This window comes from Elephas maximus, chromosome 5 (assembly GCF_024166365.1).
Source record: "Elephas maximus indicus isolate mEleMax1 chromosome 5, mEleMax1 primary haplotype, whole genome shotgun sequence".
Taxonomy (NCBI): domain Eukaryota; kingdom Metazoa; phylum Chordata; class Mammalia; order Proboscidea; family Elephantidae; genus Elephas; species Elephas maximus.
In genome coordinates, this window is record NC_064823.1 from 141,086,148 (window position 1) to 141,099,888 (window position 13,741).

A 13,741-nucleotide genomic window follows, 5' to 3' on the forward strand; every position below is an offset into this window, starting at 1 on the left:
AGCAAACAATAGATAATGTAACCAGGATAAAAAGGCTCATAAACAAGTATTCTTTTAAGTCTACTGTTCCAGTTACAAATGAGGAGCATATCATTTTTGTAAGTTTTGTGCAATTTTGCCAGGAAAAATCTCATGATTTGAAATTGAAGTTTCCAAGTCTATCTGATTTCTTAATATAAAAACCAACTTCAGTGGTTTTCCATTCTATTTTTTTAAAGCCGCATTGATCCACATACAAATAGATTAAAGGCCATCATTAAATACTTTCGCCGCATTACATACTCGGACTTCTTAATTACAGATCAGCTGGTAAAAACTGTCGATTACCAAGGCAACTTGAGGTTGTGTGAAGGATCACCTAAACAAATTTCCTTTCCAAAAGCAGAGATCACTTCTCCAGGTGATGTTTCCCAGCCATCTTTCCTACGGATGTCCTTCTAGGCCGTTGTTTCAGATCCTGACATACCCCTTAGCTGATGTTTAAGGGACTCGCGGTCTAGCTGCATCTTCAGAGTCAACGTGAAGAGACCAAACCGGCTGCCATATCCATGTCCTCTCAAAATTATTCAGAAGAGCCCACACACGATACATTTTAAGACTGACTTTATCAAGTTGGATAACTGGAATTTTAAAAGAGAAAAGTTGCCATCTCCAGGAAAGTTTTATAAGAACACAGACAAAATAACTGATGACCCATCTAGCTCTCTTTTTTCTGCTCTGCAGAGGATGACAGTGGGAACAGAAAAAAACCCTCTAGTCCCCTTTTCAAGTTTTGTCCTTTAACCAAGCAGGGATTTCATTCAAGAAATTAAGTTGCATGTAATTTTAGTTATTTGGTTATTCATTCATTTTGATGTTCTTTTATTCACTTGGAGGCTTGGTGGTGCAGCAATTATGCTTCAACCGCTAACCTAAAAGTCAGCAGTTCGAATCCACCAGCCGCCCCTTGGAAACCCTACGAGGCAGTTCTACTCTGTCCGAGAAGGTCGCTATGAGTTGGAATTGACTCTAGGGCAATGGGTGTGGGTTTTTTATTCATTTAATCAATATACATTCTTTTCAACACCTACCACTTTCAGACATAGAGAAACATAAACATACACAGAGTTCCTCTGTAGTGCCTAGAAATATATGCAGTAAAGACAGTCGAGCTTCTAAGTCCAGCTCCCCGGTAACCCAAAAAATCCACTGGAGCAGTTGGAATAGGTGATAATAGCATGCCTGAGGAAGCTCCAGCACTTACTTTTTGTCCTTGTCAACAAACCGAGGTGTGTCTTACAATTCTGGTAGGGAGACAAATGTGTTATCATAGTATAACTGTGCTCCACAGGGTTTTCAATGGCTGATTTTTGGAAGAATATCTCCAGGCTTTTCTGCTGAGGCACCTCTGGGTGGACTTAAACCTCCAACCTTTCAAGTAGTAGCCAAGCACGCTAACCATTTGCACCATCGAGAGACTCCGTTCTGGAAATAGAGCCTCCAAAATAAGAAGGGTCAGCACAAGCTCTGGCTATGTCTATATCCTGGATCGAATATGCACAAATGGCTATAGTATCTCTCCACCCCATAACTCAGGGTAATATTTCACCCCTTTAAAGATCAAAGCAATAGACCATCTTCCTCCATAATGCACACGTGCCCAAACACAACATTAAACATGATGTCAAGATTTCGTGGATGTCCCAAAGCCTGTCAATAGACCCCATATTAGGAAGCCCAGATGTGGAGAATTATCTAAATAGTTTTACAACAATTCCTACCCCTTTGTTCTGGGAATTGAGCTGATTATGTATTAATATGTTTAAGTCTGGCAAAACTCTGAAGTTGTATGGATCTTTGCATGCAATATTTTCTTTTTAAAACCAACCCACTTCCATCGAGTTGATTCCAGTTCACAGTGACCCTGTAGGACAAAGTAGAACTGTCCCATAGGGTTTTCAAGGTTATAATCTTTACAGGAAGCAGACTGCCACATTTTCTCCTGCAGTTCATGGGTCTGAACCACTGAGCAGTTGGTGGGTCCAAACTACTGACCTTTCAGTTATTAGCCGAGAACTTTAACCACTGTGCTACCAGGGCTCCTTTAACGTTAGTGTCTCGGAACAGAAATTAAGTAAAAAGGCAGGTTTGTTTAGCAAGATAGATATATTGTTAAATAATTTGGGCAAAACGAATATTTATGTAATATATCGACAGCAAACCTGTTGCTGTCATGTTGATTCCGATTTATAGCAACCACACAGGACAGAGTATAACTGCCCCCACAGGGTTTCCAAGGAACAGCTTGTGGATTCTAACTGCTGGCCTTTTGGTTAGCAGCCAAGCTCTTAACCATTACACCACCAGGCTGCTTATAAAAAAAAATATATAATATACCAGATATTAATTGTACTGGGGATTACTTTCAAGCAAAACCAATTTTCTAGTTAATCATTCAGTCAAGCCAGATACACTCCTTGATTTTCTTTGGCGTAAATCTGTAGATCTCTCACAAGGGCTATACTCATAGGTTGCTACACCTGCACATTCACTGGTCTCCAAATCTCAGATTGTTGCTGTTTGTTTAGACTGTGGATGGCCCATAGACAAAGGTTAATTGATGCATAACCCCTCTGCATTTGTGCACAAAGGCGTGCAAAGTGCTTTGTCTAGAAATGTGAATAGCCTCAAGGCAGGAATTAAGTCAAATGGATTGGCTCTTTTAAAATTAAGTATTGGAAAAATAGAAAATATAGCAGTTAAGCATATTTGGCTTTGCAGGAATAAAAACAGTCATTTACTAGATATTACTTCTTCTCCTATCTCTCTCCGTTTTCCATGTTCACCTCCTCCCCTTTCTGTCAACTCTGGGAAATACCAATTTTTAAAAGACTTTTTTTTTTTTTTTAACAAAACCTAATTCAAGTACTGGATGGCATATCTCTAAGAATCAAGACAGTCAAAGCCAACTACCAGACTAGAAAACAACAGCCTCTTTTCATTGCCTTCTAATGCAATCTAGGGACCTGTGAGAATCTGCATATTTTCCTTCTCATTTGCAGAACAATTGTCCAACAGGAAAGCCTGCCAGGTACAAAGCCAGATGGTGTCTGAAAATACATACAGTCCCACTGATCACTTACAAAAGGATTGATTCACGGGCTCAACCAGGGGCTGAAAATGATGCTGTGCCTGCTAGGAAGGGAACAAAAAGGAAATTGTGACAATTTCATTGTTAACTACCAGGAGTTCCACAGCAGGCACTAAATGGCCCGAGTGACATGGCGGATGTCTCCGCATTTCTCTCACAGGAACTTTCAGGTAGAAAATTACCGAGTTAGGGCTGAGACGCTAGTCTGCTGGAATCCTTACTGTGCCACCACTGGGAAAAATTACACAACTACTCTGGAACCTGTGTGCCTCTCTTGTTCCAAACTCTTCAAGAGCAAAAAGAGACCGTCATCACATCTCTTGCCGCCATGATTTATGAAGTCCCAGAATCTTGGTAGGCGAAAAATACTTCTGTGAATTCACTTTCTTTCTTTAACCACAGTTGGAGGCAAAGGAAACACACAGACCGAAGCTGGGGATGGGTACAAAAGACCAAGAACAAATACAACCCATTGCCATTAATTCGATTCCGACTCATAGCAATGCTATAGGACAGAGTAAAACTGCCCCCATAGAGTTTTCAAGGAGCAGCTGGTGGATTCAAAGTGTCTGCCTTTTTGGTTAGCAGTGGAGCTCTCAACCACTGTGTCACCAGGGCTCACATACATTTAAGCCTGCAGCTACTAACTGAAAGGTTGGCGATGCGAACACACCCAGAAGTGCCTTGACAGAAAGTCCTGGCAATGTGTTTCAGAACATCATAGCCGTAAAAACCCTATGGAGCACTGTTCTACTCTGACACATGGAGCAACATACGGGTGGCTATGGGTTGGAATTCACTTAATGGCAATGAACAGCAACTCTAATTACAACCTCTTGTCAGTGTCGGGCTCCACACGCACACACACACACACACACACACATATGCCTCTTGTTGTTGTTGTTAGCTGCCGTCAAGCCACCCTCAACTCATGGCAGCCCCATACACGATAGAATGAAACTCTACCCTATCCTTTGGACCAGACTATTGTGAGCCACAGGATTTTCTTCAGATGATTTTTGGACATAGACCACCAGGCCTTTCTTCCCAGTCTGTCTTAGTGTGGAAGCTCAGCTGAAACCTGTTCAGCATCACAACAACTATGAAAACCACCACTGACAATAAGTGGTGACTGTGGATGAGGTACATCAGCTGGGAATCAAACCTGGGTCTCTTGCAAAGAAGGCAAGAATTCTACCACTGGGTCACCAATGTCTTCATAGGCCTGTTTTAGAAGCTCATTATTTCGAGGTACTGGGAAAAATTGTTTGAAGTTACTAGTTTACAAAGCACTGTGATCATGTCTGTGTTTGTCACATCACAAAAGCCTCAAATTTGAGAGTGCCTTTTTCCACAGTTTAGAAATAAAGATAACCTTTGTTTTAGGGATGGCTTAAGACTTATCAGGCGAAAGATGTGGCAATCTGCTCCCATAAATAGTTCAGCTTTGGAAACCCAGTTCTATTCTGGCGCTATGAGTCAGAATCGCCTCGACAGCAGTGGGTTTTCATTTTAAGACTTATAGAAGATATCCATGAACATGACAAAGCTACCTAACAATCTCACAAACCTCTAATCCACAGACCCTATATGCCCTGTCAACAACCAGTGAAAAGGTTCAGGACAGAGCAAACAGCAGCAGCCGGCCAGGAAAAAAAAAAAAAAACTGGGAGAGATAAAGCCCCAGGAATGAGTGAGAAAAAAAATATTGGCCTCTGAATTTCTGTATTCAGGTAATGGCAGGCTATACTATTTGGACAAACTTTCCTAATGAAACAAGTAAAATAGCTGGGTAAGATTTTTAAAAGAAATCCTCAAAGTAATAGAAAGCTGACAGTTTAGTTAGGAATTACCAGGCCAAATCTGAGAACAGAAATTAAAATAGGTAAACACAGCAGCTATTTTTGCCTGAAGGAATTTTCCTTTCTCAGGAAACCTGAACATTTTTCTTTTTTCCAGTGTAAGGGAAGATGTCAAAGCCAAGAGCTGAACCAGGTGGGAAGCCTAATATGAAACCTTCTATGAAGGAAAATAATGTCCTATTATGGATTGAATTGTGCCCCCCCCCCCCCAAATATGTGTTGTAATCCTAACCCCTTTACCTGTGGAGGAATCTCTCGGTGGTATAAAAAGGGTAAAGGCATTCAGCTGTTAACCAAAAGATAGAGGTTTAAAGCCATCAAAACTACTTCAGAAGAAAGGCATGGCAATCTAGTTCCAAAAAATCAGCCATTGAAAACTCTATGGAGCTCATTTCTACTCTGACACACACTGGGTCCCCATGAGTTCGAACCAACTCCACGGCAACTGGTGCATCTATAGATGTAACCTAAATTAATGTAATATAGGCACTATCTATAATGCAATATAATATAATTAATTTATTAGTTGAGGTTATACCAGTGTAAGGTGGGTCCTGATCCTAATCACTTCTAAGTTAGATAAAGAACTGCATAGACACAAGATACCTGCAGACACAAGGGGGAAGACAGACACTGTCTCCAACATAGGCAGATAAATCTATAAGCCCAGGAACTTGAAGATTTGCCAGCTACTAGAAGCTGAAATGAAGGTACAGCCTTCAGTATGGATTACACCTGAACATAAAGGAAATGAAATCCTCACAAGTGTCAATAAACAACATCATGATAAATGGTGAAGAAACTGAAGTTGTCAAGGATTTCATTCTACTTAAATCAACAGTCAACGCCCATGGAAGCAGCAGTCAAAAAATTAAACAACATATTACATCGGACAAATCTGCTTCAAAAAACCTCTTTAAAATCTTAAAAAGCATAAAAAAACCAAAACAAACCCAGTGCCATCGTAAAAAGCATAGATGTCACTTTAATGACCAAGGGGTGCCTGACCCAAGCCATGGTCTTTGTAATCATCTCATATACCTGCTGGACAATGAAAAAGGAAGAACTGACACCTTTGAATTGTGGTATTGGCAAAGAATATTGAACATACCAACCAATAATGTCAAAGATGAAGAAATCAAAGATTTTTACAAACTTCTGCCATCTGAAATTGATCAAACATGCAATCAAGATGCATTGACAATTACTGATGATTGGAATATGAAAGTTGGAAACAAAGAAAAAGGATCTGTAGTTGGAAAATATGGCCTTGGTGATAGAAACAATGTTAGAAATAACATGATAGAATTTTGCAACATCAAGAGCTTATTCATTGCAAATACTTTTTCCAACAATGTAAACAGTGACCATATAAGTGGACCTCACTGTATGGAAAACACATGTATCAAACTGACTACATTTGTGGAAAAGCTCACTGTTATTAGTCAGAACAAGGCCAGGGCTGACTGTAGAAAAGACCAACAATTGCTCATATGCAAATTTAAGTTGAAGCTGAAGAAAATTAAATCCAGAAAAAAAATATGAACTTGAGTATATCCAACCTGAATTTGGAGACCATCTCAAGAATAGATTTGATCATTAAACACTAATGACCAAAGATCAGAGGAGTTGTGGAACGACATCAAACATGAAGAAAGCAAGAAGTCATTAAAAAGACAGGAAAGGAAGAAAAGACCAAAATGGACATCAGAAGAGACTCTGAAACTTGCTCTTGAATTAGAGTAGCTAAAGCAAAAGGAGGAAATAATGAAGTAAAAGAGCTGAACAGAAGATTTCAAAGGGTGGCTCCAGAAGACAAAGTATTATAATGAAATGTGCAAAGGCCTGGAGATAGAAAACCAAAAGGGAAGAACACGCTCAGCATTTCTCAAGATGAAAGAACTAAAGAAAAAACTCAGGCCTCAAGTTGCAATTTTGAAGAATTCTATAGGCAAAATATTGAACAAGCCAGGAAGCAGCAAAAGAAAATGGAAGGAATATGCAGAGCCACTGTCCCAAAAAGAATTGGTTGATGATGAATCATCAACTGATGATCAAGAACTGATCGAGAACTGATGGTATTGAAGGAAAAAGTCCAAGCAGCACTAAAGGCACTGGTGAAAAACAAGACTCAAGGAACTGACAGAATACCAATTGAGATGTTTCAACAAATGGATATAGCATTGGAGGTGCTCACACATCTATGCCAAGAAATTTGTAAGACAGATACCTGGCCAACCAACTGGAAGAGATCCACGTTTGTGCCCATTCCAGAGAAAGGTGATCCAACAGAATGCAGAAGTTATCAAACAATATCATTAATATCACACACAAGTAAATTTTTGCCAAAGATAATTCAGTACATCAACCAGGAAGTGCCAGAAATTCAGAAGAGAATATGGGATATCATTGCTGATGTCAGATGGATCATATGCTGATATGATCCATACCTGTGTTTTATTGATTATGCAAAGGCATTCAACTGTGTGGATCAAAAAAAAATTATGGATTACATTACAAAGAGAATTCCAGAATACTTAATTGTGCTCATATGGAACTTGTATATAGACCAAAAGGCAGCCGTTCAAACAGAACAAGGGGATACTATGTGGTTTACAATCAGGAAAGATGTGCATCAGGATTGTATCTTTTCACCATACTTACTCAATCTGTATGCTGAGCAAATAATCTGAGAAGCTGGACTACATGAAGAAGAACACAGCACCAGGATTGGAGGAAGACTCATTAACAGCCTGCAATATGCCGATGACACAACCTTGCTTGCTGAAAGCAAAGAGGACTTGGAGCACGTAATGATGAAAATCAAAGACTACAGCTTTCAGTATGTAGTGCACCTCAACATAACGAAAACAAAAATTCTCACAACTGGACCAATAATCAACATCATGACAAATGGAGAAAAGTTTGAAGTTGTCAAGGATTTCATTTTACTTGGATCCACAATCAACATGGAATCCCACGGAAGCAGCAGACAAATAACCAAGTTATGTATTGCAGTTGGCAAATTTGCTGCAGAAGACCTCTTTAAAGGGTTTGAAATGCAAAGATGTCACTTCGAGGACCAAGGTGTGCCTAACTGAAGCCATGGTATTTGCAATCATCTCATATGCATGTGAAAGCTGGACAGTGAATAAGAAAGACCAAAGAAGAATTGATGCCTTTGAATTACGGTGTTGGCAAAGAATAATGGGTATATCACGGACTGCCAGAATGAATAAGTCTGTCTTGGAAAAGGTACAACAGAGTGTTCTTTGGAAGCAAGGATATTGAAACTTCATCTCATGCATGTACTTTGGACATATTATCAGGAGGGACCAGTCCTTGGAGAAGGACATCATGTTTGATAAGGCAGAGGGTCAGCAAAAAAGAGGAGGACCCTCAATGAGATGGATTGACACTGTAGCTCCAAGAATTGGCTCAAACACAACCATGATTGTAAGGATGTTACAGGGCTGGGCAGTGGTTTGTTCTGGTGTAAACAGGGTCACTATGAGTAGGAACCAACTTGACCACATCTAACAACAAGAAGAATGTCTCTAAGCCATTTCCTGAGTTCTTGCCTCCCTAAAACTTGAGTAGCAGACCTGAGAGGCTTAAAGCACTTAGTTTCAGGTGTTCAAACCAGGCTTCACACTGGATCATTTTGGTTCAACCCCCTGCTAAGAATTTGTTTTTTCCACCCCAGATATACTGGATCAGAATCTACATTTTAACAAGATTCCCAGAAGAATCACCTGGAGATCTTGTTAAAATGTAGATCCTGATTCAGTATACCTGGGATGGAAAGGCAAATTCTCAGCAGGGGGTCCTACTGAAAACAGCCATTTTGAAGGCCTGGTCCAAACTCTCAAACCTGTGTGGAGTTAGTTGAGTAGATGCATACTAGGGTTTAGCTACCGACCAGCAGCCCATCTCCAGTATGGAAAAACCATGAAGACTGCATCTGAGTAAAATCCTCGGTTCATAAGCGACTAAGTCAATGTCAGGACATACTCGAAAGACAAGATGCAGACCAACCACAGTTGCAAAGCCTTTGAAATAAAGTAGGAGCAGATCTGAGTCAATGAAAATGGGTATGGTAGTTTTATGTGTCAACTTGGCTAGGCTATAAAAAAAATAGTTCCCAGTTATTCAAACAAACTACTAGTCTAGGTGTTGCTATGAAGGTATTTTGTACATGTGGTTAACATCCATAATCAGTCGACTTTAAGGAAAAAAGATGATCCTCAATAATGTGGGTGGGCCTCATCCAATCAATTGAAGGTGGTAAGAGCGAAATTGAAGTTTTCCTGAGAAAGAAGAAATTCTACCTATGGATGGCAACATCAGCACCTGCAGAGAGCTTGCCAATTCTGAAGACCTGGACAGTGGATTTCAGACTTTCCCAGCCACACCTAACACACACACATGCATTCATTCACTTAAAAAAAAAAAAAAAATAGTTGTTAGCTGCTGTCAAATTGGCCCCTGACTCATGGTGACCCCATGCACAGTGGAATGAAAAGCTGCAGTGTCCTACCATCCTCATGATTGGTTGCAGATCAGACCTTTGTGATTCATGGGATTTTCATTGGCTGATTTTTAAAAGTAGATTATCAGGCCTCCCTTTCTAGTCCGTTTTCCTCAGGATGCTCTGCTGAAACCTATTTGGCATCCTAGCAACCCACAAGCCTCCAGTGACAGACAAGTGGTGGCTGAGTATGAAGTTCGTTAGCTGGGATTCGAAACCAGGTATCCTGCAAGGAAGGTGAGAATTCAACCACTAACCCATCACTACCTTTATACACACACACACACACACACACATTTGTTGTTGTGTGGCTGCCGAGTTAATTCCGACTCATAGGGACCATATAGGACAGGGTAGAACTGCCTCATAGGATTTCCTAGGCTGTAGCAGATCACTGGAACTTTTCCACCATGGAGCAGCTGGTGGGTTCAAACCAGGGCTTCAAATCAGTTCTTCCCACTTCAATCATGGCTGAGGAAGGGAAACTGGAATAGACCCGAGTTTTTAAAATTTGGGTGAACCAGAATGATAACTGGAACGGAAAAAATTACAGGTCAAAGCCCTGCTAGAAGCCTAATCTCTTTCTTAGAAAACAATGGCAGTGCACCCGTTGCATAGCAACCAAATCTCTTCCCTGTCGGATTTTGAGCAGAGTTGGAAAGAGCAGTGCCCGGCTCAAAGCTGGCAGCTGACCATGCTGTTTTGAATGTGTATCACTCTCCACAGTCCTGCTAATAATCTAGTCTTGTCCAGGCTCCTGAAAGGGCTCACTGTGCATCTTCCAAGTCTCCCATTCCAGGGCTTCAACCCATAATTTTTCCCATTCCATTTACATTCTGGATCACCCAATTTGTAAAATTTGGATCTTTTTTGGTTTTGCTTCATAAGCCATGACTCAACTAATTTCGAACCAGGTCAAAGCCCTGGTTCAAACCGCTGAACTTTTGGTTAGCAGCCAGGGCAGTATGTATACATATATGTATAAACCAGACCCAGTGCCGTCGAGTTGAATCTGACTCGTAGTGACCCTATAGGACAGCGTAGAACTGCCCCGTAGAGTTTCCAAGGAGCGCCTGGTGGATTTGAACTGCTGACTCTTTGGTTCGCAGCTGTAGCATATACATATATATAAATACATATATATACACACAAATATATACATATTATATATATAATATATAATATTTATATAATATATATTACATTATATTATATTATAATTAATATGTATTTTATATACATATATGTTATAGATACACACAACCTATATATACATCCTCCAGGGCTCCTTACAAATACCAAACCTGTAGCTGTCAAGTTGATTCTGACTCATAGCAACCCTATAGACAGAGTAGAAATGCCCCACAGGGTTTCTCAGGAGCTGCTGGTGGATTCAAACTGCTGACATTTTGGTTAAGCAGCTATAGCTCTTAACCACTCAAAACCACAAAGAGATTCTACCTCACCCTTATTAGAATGGCTATGATCAAAAAATATGAAAAATAATAAGTGTTGGTGAGGCTGTGAAGAAATTGGAACCCTCATTAATTACTGGTGTTAAAGCAAAATGGCATAGCTGCTGTGGAAAACGGTTTGGAGTTTCCTCAAAAAGTTAAACACAGATTCTCCATGTAATCTAGTAACCCCAAATCCAGGTATACAACCGAAAGAACTGAAAGCAGGAATGCAAACGGACACTTGTACAACAATGTTCTGTTGTACACACTAGCCAAAAGGTGGAAACAGCCTAAAAGTCCATCAACAGAGGAATGATAAACAAAATGTGGTATATATATATATATGTATATACACACACAATGGAATACTGCTCAACCAGAAAGAGAAATGAAGCCTTGATGCATGCTAAACTTGGATGAACCTTGAAAACATTATTCTGAATGAAATAAATAAATCCCAAAAGGGCAAATATTGTATAATCCCACTTATAGAAATAAGCAAATACATAAAGACCAAAGTTCATTAGTTGTTACCAGGGTGGGGAGTCCCTGGGTGGTACAAATGGTTACGCACTCGACTACTAACCAAAATTTGGCTGTTCAAACCCACCCAACGGGGTCACAGGAGAAAGGCCTGTCAAGAGGCTTCTGAAAGGCCACAGCCTTGAAAACCCTATGGGGGTCAATATAAGTCAAAATTGACTGAAGGTAACTGGTTTGATCTGGCTTTTCAACAAGGGTGAGAGGCAGAGGGGAAAAGAGAGTCATTGCTTAGGGGGTACTGAGTTACTGTTAATGTTGTTATTGGCTGTTAGGTGCCATCCAGTCGGTTCCGACACATAGCAACCCTAAAGGACAGAGTAGAACTGCCCCATAAGGTTTCCAAGGAGCAGAAGATAGATTTGAAATGCCGACCTTTTGGTTAGTAGCCGAGCTCTTAACCACTGTGCCACTAGGGCTCCAAAAAATATGGAATGCTTCACGAATTTGTAGAGCACATATACTAAAATTGGAATGATACAGAGATTAGCATGGCTCTGAGCAAAGATGACAAGTTCTGTTAATGGTGTTGGAATAACCTGGAAATGGATTAGTGGCCATAGTTGTGCAACATGATGAACGTAATCAATGTCACTGAACCGTGCATGTAAAAACTATTGAATTGGCAAATGCTTTGTTATATACATATTTTTTACCACGATAAAACAGTTTTTAAAAAAGGCATTCCACTTGGGAGATAGTTTTAGCTGGTTAACAGTTTCTGCAAGGGAATTAGCACAGCAGCTGTTTTCTGCTTTCTTTGGAAAAATAAATAAAATAAAACAAGAACAGGAAGATCTAAACATAGAAAATGCACAATAAGGCCACCAACTCCAGGTGAGTATCATTGGCTGGACAGCAACTGTGAATAGCCCAGATAATCCCAGCCTGGGAGGCCCTGCCTGCAGATGGGTCCTCCTGGTAGCAAAAACTATGATTGTCTGAAAAGGGAGTCTTTGAAAACCAAAGAATGATCTTTAAATACTTTACAGGAAAAAGGCCAATTAACCAGAAACAAGTTGCACAGATTTCTTATTAGCTGTACTATTCCTACTACTTAGATGAGACTTTGGGGGCGGGGGGGAGGGGGAAGCTACATATAATAAGCAGTAGAAAAAGATCATATAAAAATATCAGAGTTGTAAAGCAGATCTGAAGATAGGTACACATTCAGCGTCATCTTCTATAATTTCTTCATTGAAATTATTTTTGCAGTGACTTTTGCAGTTGTCAAGTTCTTATGGGAACCAACGTTCTTCTCAGCAAGTGAAGTTCTCTTCCACCAGAAAAGCACGTTTCCTTTCCTTCTTTCCTTCCTTTTGTTCTCTCTGGGACTTACTTGCCCCTTCTGTAAAATGGGGGTATCTTAGCTTCCAAGACCTGCTGTAAAAGAAAATACTACAAGTGGGTGGCTTTAAAGAACAGACATTTATTTTCTCACAGTTCAGGAAGCTAGAGGTCTGAATTCAGGGTGTTGGCTCTAGGGGAAAGCTCTCTGTTATCTCTGGGGGGAAGATCCTTGTCTCCCAACTTCTGTTGGCCCGGTGTTGGTGGGTTCCTTGACAATCTTCGTGTGGGGTCTATCTGCCCCCTCTTTTGTGTTTGTCCTTTTTATAACTCAGAAGCGATGAGATTTAGGGCATGCCCTACACTGATATGGCCTCATTACCATAGCAAAGAAAAGTCTATTCCCAATTGGGATTCCACTCACAGGTACAGGGATTATGACCCCCACACGTATTTTGGAGGGATACAATTCAATTCATAATGGGGTAATCTTCATAGGATTGAGGTGAACATTAAGTAAATTAATATATATAAAGCTCTATGAATAAATAATGTTTTGTTGTTGTGTGCCATTGGGTCGATTTGAACTCATAGCAACCCTATAGGACAGAGTAGAACTGCCCCAGTAGGGTTTCCTGGGCTGTCTTCTTGAGTAGGTTGCCAGGTCTGTCTCCCTCAAAGCCGCAGGGTGGGTTCCAACTGCCAACCTATTGTTTAGCAGCCAAGCCCTTAACCATTGCACCACCAGGGCTCCTTTGAATAATGTCTAGTAAATAGTAAAGCACTCAATACACACTACTTGTTATCGTTGTTGTTGCTGCTGCTGCGGCTGTTGTTTTGCTCTCTGAGTCTGGAGGGGTAATGAGTGAAACCTGTTTTCTCTCTTCCTCCCATCTGGCTTCTGACAGTTTTCAGAGGGTGTAGAGTCAGCACT

The 13,741-nt window shown here is 40.4% G+C and overlaps 1 pseudogene; it reads right to left on the minus strand.

The window, feature by feature from the left end:
• Positions 1 to 423: 423 nt before the first annotated feature.
• Positions 424 to 13,741, minus strand: part of LOC126076757 (cytosolic beta-glucosidase-like) — a 176,466-nt pseudogene continuing 163,148 nt past the window's right edge.